Raw genomic sequence first — 8,438 nt, 5'->3', positions numbered from 1 at the left:
CTATAAATTGACTTTTTATGACCAGGACTACTCTATGCACCACAATCGGATGGTATAGGACTATGTGTATGCTTTATGTTTATGTTACAACTATTTCCTTGTTTCTGGTTTCCTGCATGCACTATTTAATTAATAATGTGGGACTACCTGCAATGTTTATGAGCAGTTATGACTATTTCCTCGTTTGCAGCTATAAATTGACTATCGCTGGTAAATACACTACTATGCCATAGTATGGGAGCACATGCATGATCTATAACCTGTTATGACTATTTCATTGTTGTTAAGGGAAAATTTATTAGGAAAGTAATATACAAGCTGTACTAAACCTGTGCTTACACAAATATGATTTTTTATCACTGTGTGTACTATTTGAACTACCATAGGGTAATTTAAGATACCTGAATGTTTCTTGACCTGTTGCGACTATTTTCTCGTTTGTAGCTACAAATTGATTTTTACTCATATAACTATTCTTTGCACAACAAAGGGATATTATAAGATTACCTACATAATCTATGACCTGGTTTACAGCTACAAATGATCTTTTTGTGACTACGACTACAGTGTGCACTAGAACGGAATACAACAACAGTAACAACTTTATTTTAAGATGATGAATGAGGAGTTTCGTTTGTCCTGAAACGTCAAAAGATCTTTGATCGCAGAGCTTTGTCGGGCTGGATCCGGCCAGGAATAGCACGAGACTATCCTGCACGATTTATGACATGTTATGACTGTTCCATGTTCGCGGCTTCAAATAAACTTTGGGTTGAGCGATGGGATAGTATAAGGCTACGTTCACAATAACGCATGCTATATGAGCATTCAAGAACTGGACTCACGTCATTTTAACGCAGACGGCCTGTGACGCGAAAAGAGATCAATGAAGCGACCCCTATGAAAATGAAATTAGCCTGTCTATTGACATCCTTTGGACATTATTTGGCTTCTTTGGCTTTTGTTTTGACTTTGATTTCGTATAGACAATTGCACCAATTGTCCAAACACTGGCTGTAGACGGAAGTTGGCCTTTCTTTTTCCTGAATGTCTAAAGAGGTTACACCAAAGGAAATCTATTGACTGCCTTTGGTCTTATATCTTCTCTTTATTTTCAAAAGAAAACGGTCTATAGGTGGTCTAAATAATGACAAAAAAGTGTTCCAACGGAAAAAAAAAATAATAAGAAAACTCGTCTAATATGGAAGGTGGAAGTCTAACCGCAGGGTGTGGGCGTATTTCGTCTTTCTGTACAGCGTGGCACATTCAATAGCGACACCACTTTGCGCCAAAACACCCACTGGCTCGATGAACGCGCGATTTTTGGCCATCAAACAGGACAGCAGTGTCAACACATCGCTATGACGTCACGCAGTGAAGTGGGTCTACGTATACCTTAATTTGCGAGAGCTTTCAGGACGTCCACCTCTGAGCATGCAGTTTCCTTCGAGAAAACAGATACCATATATTACTTGTCTTGCGAGCTTCCAAAAAGTCGAGTGTCCTACTTGCGTCTCTGTCACAATGAAGGGTGAGGTGCCCCAGCTTAATTCGATTACACACATATCCAACACTCAAGTGAGGAATTGCTTTGAGCATTAACTCACGACAAAGGTAACGCCTGTGTTTGTAACTGCTTTCGGTTTGAGACATCCAGTACGCCCACCCAAAGGCAAACCTGTGCAGTGAGACGGCTATTTGCATCAATGTGAACCTGCATGACAAATTACCCACTGCAAAAATTTGACTTTCAATGGACATACTCAATGTCTCAAACAGAAAGCAGTTACAAACACATGTGTTATCTTGGTCGTGAGTTAATACCCCAAGTAATTCCTCACTTGAGAGTTGGATGTGTGTGTAATCGAATTATGCTGAGGCTCCTCACCCTTCATTTTGACTCAGAGGCAAGCAGGACACTCAAGTTTGCGGAAGCTCGCAAGAGAAGGAATATATCGTATCTGTTTTCTCGTGGTACGTGTGCCAATGACGGCTATGTATTGCTTCTCAACGGGTAAAAAAAAAGACATCAATACAGTTTCACACAACAGGAACTTAACAGAATTCGAAGAGGTACGCGGTTGCCACTTTTTCACATCTGTCAATAATTTGCCAAAGCTCCGGCAATAGAAAATGTGTACCCTATATTAAGGCTTTCCTATGAGGAGAGAAAAGGCAAATATTTGATAGATTTGCTTTTGAACAGATGTCTACAGAAAGTGGGTGCAGAGGGAATAATCAAAAGAAAAGCCGATGACTGCCAATAGATGTTCACAAGGCACTACAAATGTGTGTCTGTGTGAAACAACGCTTCCCGATAGCCCACCATAACAAGTATGTGATATAGAATACTAGCCAAAGTATAAATGACAGATGACTTGAAAGAGAAAATTAATGGCATAGGGTCAAATGGTAATAGTCTATAGCATTTCCAAAGACAACGTGTCTATAGCCGGTCAACAGAAAAAAAAGTCTATAGACTGTCTGCACCAAATAGCTAAAGGGAGGAAAAGAAAAGAAAAACCTCTATCCAAATAAAGTCTATTGTCTGTTTGGACTTTTTGCTGTATAAATTCAATAGCACGTCCATAGATTTTTTCACAAGGGGATAGATTGTATGGAAACATGAAGAGCATTATCAAGAACTGATTACCAGGATGTCGTACTGCGATGTGCATCGCATTGCTGACCAACTTACATTTGGAAAGAGGCGAGAAAAACAAGGGGGTTTTCGATAAATGTCTTATTTCAATTGTTCTTGTTCCTAGGAAACTCGAAGGTAGTGTTGTGCTTGTCTATTTGTATGTTCCAGCTACAAAGCAACTACTTTCCAGGTAGTTCGCGTTAGTTCCAGATACTCTCATACTATGTCATAGTGGCGCACGTAGTAGTCAAAGTCAAAAAGTTCATTTATATGCGTAAACAAGGAAGTACTGATCACATGTTTTATATTATGCAGGTAGTCCCATACTACCCCACCACAGTGCATTGAGTAATCCTAGTCATAAAAAGTCAAATTATAGCGGCAAAGAAGGAAATAGTCGATACAGTCCATAAAACATGCAGGTAGTCGCATCACATCCCATTGTAGTGCATAGAGCAGTAGCATAGCAGTACGTGGCAGTAGTCACAAAAGTCAATTTATAGTTATAATCAAGAAAATAGTCAACAGCCCATACATCATGCAGGTAGTCCCATACGATCCCATGGCAGTGCATAGGGCAGGCACAGTCACAAGAAAGTCATTTATGGGTGTACACGAGGAAGTAGCCAAAACAGGTCGTAAATCATGCAGGCACTCCCATACCATCGAATAGTAGTGCTTGGAGTAGCCATAGTCATAAAAAGTCAATTTATATTTATAAACGAGGAAATAGCCAAAACAGGTCATAAATCATGCACGTGGTATCAAAATATCACATAGGAGTGCATTGAACAGTGATAGTCATAAAAAGTCAATCTATAGCCATAAACAAGAAAATAGTCATATCAGGTCATAAATCATGTAGGTAGTCCCATACCATTCCATAATAGCGCATAGAGTAGGTATAGTCATAAAAAGTCAATTTATAGCCATAAACAAGGAAATAGCCATATCAGATCATAAACCATTCAGGTAGTCCTATACCATACCATAGTAGTGCATATAGTAGGCATAGTCACAAAAAGTAATTTTATAGCCATAAACAAGAAAATAGTCATATCAGGTCATAAATCATGTAGGTAGTCCCATACCATGCCATAGCAACGCATAGAATAGGTATAGTCATAAAAAGTCAATTTATAGCCATAAACAAGGAAATAGCCATATCAGGTCATAAACCATTCAGGTAGTCCTATACCATACCATAGTAGTGCATATAGTAGGCATAGTCACAAAAAGTAATTTTATAGCCATAAACAAGAAAATAGTCATATCAGGTCATAAATCATGTAGGTAGTCCCATACCATGCCATAGCAACGCATAGAATAGGTATAGTCATAAAAAGTCAATTTATAGCCATAAACAAGGAAATAGCCATATCAGGTCATAAACCATTCAGGTAGTCCTATACCATACCATAGTAGTGCATAGAGTAGGCATAGTCATAAAAAGTCATTTTATAGCCATAAACAAGAAAATAGTCATATCAGGTCATAAATCATGTAGGTAGTCCCATACCGTTCCATAGTAGCGCATAGAGTAGGTATAGTCATAAAAAGTCAATTTATAGCCATAAACAAGGAAATAGCCATATCAGGTCATAAACCATTCAGGTAGTCCTATACCATACCATAGTAGTGCATATAATAGGCATAGTCACAAAAAAGTCATTTTATAGCCGTAAACAGGAAAATAGTCATATAAGGTCATAAATCATGTAGGTAGTCCCATACCATGCCATAGCAACGCATTGAGCAGGTATAGTCATAAAAGTCAATTTACAGCCATAAGCAAGGAAATAGTCATGCCAGGTTATAAACCATGCAGGTAGTCCCATACTATCCCATGGTAGTGCATAGAGTAGGCATATTCACAAAGTCAATTTATGGCTGTAAAGGACGAAATAGTCAAAACGTGTCATAAATCGTGCAGGTAGTCCTATACCATCCCATAGTAGTGCATAGTGTAGGCATAGTCATAAAAAGTCAATTTGTAGCTGTAAACAAGGAAATACCCATAACAAGTCATAAATTATGCAGGGAGTCCCATACTATCACATAGTAGTGCACTGAGCAGGGGTAGTCACAAAAGTCAGTGTATGGCTGTAAACGAGGAAATAGTCAAAATAGATCACAAATCACACAGGTGGTCCCGCGCTGTCGCGTTGTAGTGAAAAGAGTAGTGAAAAGATTACCCGAGAATTTAGGATTAAATTCCACGGCATAAGGATTAAAATTGGTAGCACCAGGATTAAATTTAACAGAACAAGGATTAAATCCCACGTTATAAGGTCTAAAAGTGGCGGCATAAGGATTAAATCCAACGAAACAAGGATTGAAAGTGGCGGTATGAGGATTAAATTCCACGGTATAAGGATTAAATTCCGCAGTATAAGGATTAAATACGACGGGAAAACCTGTAGAAGAAAGACAACGAAAAAGAAGAAAGAAAAGGTAACTGCAGAGGCTGATGCAATGTGAAGACGCTACGGCGGCTACAAATTCAAACTTCAAACGGAGAGAGCCGAGAGGGAGAGGCCAAGGGGATGAAACTCGCGAGTTCACTTGCGGCTAAAGTGAGGCGCTGCGAGCTTTTCGCGTCATCAAACGTCACGAAACGTCAGAATTTTTACGTCGAAGCGCGAGTTCTCAACCGTCACGAGCCCATTGGCTCCTGAGGCCGCTCCCCCGGTATGCGAGCGCTCATTGGTTGGTTTGAAATTATGAACTTTCCTTGGCGCGCTCAAGCCGGCGACCGTGTCGGCGGCGCCGGAGCAACTCCAGCAACTCGCCGCAAAGTTTCGAAATGTGTTGGGTGCAGCAGGGACGCAAGCAAAGCATCTACGCCGGTACCGCTTTGGATGTTTTTTAGTGTCCTTCCCTAACGTGTTGTCGATACCGACTCTGAAAAACTCGGTGCCTCATGGATACTTCTGCAAGTCAATTGAGTGGTAGATAAGTGGAAGGCAGGTGTGCTTCGCTTGCTTGGTGCGACAACGATTCAAGGAGGACGAATACTGTGTTTTTCCGCTACTCACTCGATGACAGGTAAGTCAGTTGCTATTCTATTTTGCCGCTTAGCATAACATAGCGCCGCACCTGTGGCAGGTAGAATTTTTGGTTTTCACACTTCTGATCCCTATCTTTCTTGTTCAGGTATAAGCACTCAACTCATATCTGCTTCAGAATAGCATCTACATGGATACAGTAGAATGGATATGACACGATGACACTCAGAGTGGTTGGATCATCATCTTTCGGCGTAGCAGCTTCACAATTTCCTTTGTGACGGATCAACCAGGCGCCTACACAAGCAGCAATATGGACACGTTCTCTGTCATGCCGGACCTCTGAATGTGTGTGCCTGTGCAGCCAATATACTGTTGTTCTACTGTGAAATCTTCCACGTGAGACATCAGCTATCAGTGAATGCAAAGTTGCTTCGGCATTTCATTCGAACTTCAGAAACAATGTTCATATCATGTTCGTGTTGTGCACAGCTACAGCAGACTTCATATTTGTGCTTCGGAAATACCTATCCCGGAAAATAAAGCACTTTGTGTAACAGAGACAGCCAACGCTTCCACATTTTGTTATTTATTTCACTGTCGACACACACAACACATACGCTTTGATACGCTAGTCACTGAAGCTAGTCTCACATCTGCGCCATCTATGGAACGTTTTGTAAAACTAAGAAAGCGCATGCGCGCAAGAAGAGGGGCGGGCGGGAGAACACGAGTGTTGTGCGAAACGCTGTGGCCTTGAGTGGCTGTGACGCTGCGCTCTATTGGACTGTATGAAGGTGTGAACCAGGCCCCCACAGCTCCCTCTCTTCGCGGCTCTGAAAAAATGTTCGCACGTCATAAACACGTGGTATTACTCCGTCAGGCATCATAGTTGATACCCATTGGCCGAAGGACATTGCGCGCTCCGCTATTGGTTGGCAACGTTTCAAAAGCGCATTCTTTCGCGGGCTGCCTGTCTGGCGGGCAGTTACGAGAAGGGAAGGGTAGAGAAGTGGCAGCGGTGTCTCGCGCCTCGACGATGTCAGTTGACACCACGGTATGATGGCATTGTTCAAAGAGAAGTCCCAAATTTGTTTGTTTGGCAAAGTGACTCAGCGCGTGTTGTGATGTTTCCCCGACACAAGTATCCTACGTACGAACATTCTCTCGAGTTCAGAACTGGAATTGAGTGCTGAGCTGACGCCTGAGGAACACTTGTGAGCGCCGTCGCATTTTCAAATTCAGTCACAACGGAGACAGGATTCGGTGTCCGTGCGACAAGTATTGCCCGCTTCTTTGAAACCTTCGCACTGCAACCAACGAAAGAAGATGCTCACCGTGAAATCGTGTGAGCGTCGCTCACTTCTGGGACTAGAGTGTGTGTGTTTTTTTCGAGTTCGAACTTGGTCAAGGAGCGCAACGATTTGGATTCTGTAGGCACGGTGAATATTTGTGTCAAACTATTGAATCAGTACGATGTTTCAAATAAATGTGTATTTTGTCAAAAATTTGCCTAGTTGTTCTGGAATACGGAATAACAAGCGTCGGGCATGAAAACCAGTAAAAGTAAAAGCCGATGGTAGCCAGTACTGGCCAGTACCGGGCCGAAAGGCGAGCCAAACTGAGAGACTCCTGATTGGCCGAAAGGTAGGCATCATAGTTCATTTTCATTGGTTGCATGTCCAATGTTGCCTGAATTATCTCAAACTATGGGCTCTATGGGGAGCTGTGGGAGCCTGGTGTGAACCGTGTGAACGTATTGAACTGGATGAACTAAAGAACTGAACGACGCTGCGGGTCGTTTTGAAGTACTCGCAGCGCTTGCCGTTGCCTGTCATAGCTTTTGCTCGTCCACAGCGCATGCGCTTGACGAAAAGCGCGGGCGGCGCGGGAAAGGAGAGCCTCAAGTGGACTGTATGAAGGTGTGGAGGAACTGGACTGGATGAACTAAAGAACTAAACGATGCCGCGGGTCGTTTTGAAGTACTCGCGGGCCTGCCGTTGCATGTCAGAGCTTTTGCTCGTCCACAGCGCATGCGCTTGAGGAACAGCGCGGGCGGCGCGGGGAAGGAGAGCCTCAAGTGGACTGTATGAAGGTGTGAAGGAACTGGACTGGATGAACTAAAGAACTAAACGATGCCGCGGGTCGTTTTGAAGTACTCGCGGGCCTGCCGTTGCATGTCAGAGCTTTTGCTCGTCCACAGCGCGTGCGCTTGAGGAACAGCGCGGGCGGCGCGGGGAAGGAGAGCCTCAAGTGGACTGTATGAAGGTGTGAAGGAACTGGACTGGATGAACTAAAGAACTAAACGATGCCGCGGGTCGTTTTGAAGTACTCGCGGGCCTGCCGTTGCATGTCAGAGCTTTTGCTCGTCCACAGCGCATGCGCTTGAGGAACAGCGCGGGCGGCGCGGGGAAGGAGAGCCTCAAGTGGACTGTATGAAGGTGTGGAGGAACTGGACTGGATGAACTAATAACTAAACGATGCCGCGGGTCGTTTTGAAGTACTCGCAGGGTCTGCCGTTGCCTGTCAGAGTTGTTGCTCGTCCACAGCGCTTCAGGAAAAGCGTGGGCGGCGGGGAGAGCCAGCGGAGCGGCTTTGAAAGCCGTATGGAGTGAAGTACTTTGGGCAAGTGAACTATATGAACGCCAAACGCTGAAGAAGAGTCAATCTTTTAGATTTTTTGCGCTGAGATGCGCTGAGCTCCCCCTGGCAGTTGTGAACTGCTAGTGGCGCCGTTATGTTCTGACTTCTGGCTGACTGCTTGTGACTGGCACGCTCTGGATCGG

Source organism: Ornithodoros turicata, unplaced genomic scaffold, assembly GCF_037126465.1.
Source record: "Ornithodoros turicata isolate Travis unplaced genomic scaffold, ASM3712646v1 Chromosome67, whole genome shotgun sequence".
Classification (NCBI taxonomy): Eukaryota; Metazoa; Arthropoda; class Arachnida; order Ixodida; family Argasidae; genus Ornithodoros; species Ornithodoros turicata.
Note: the sequence above shows the minus strand (reverse complement) of the source record.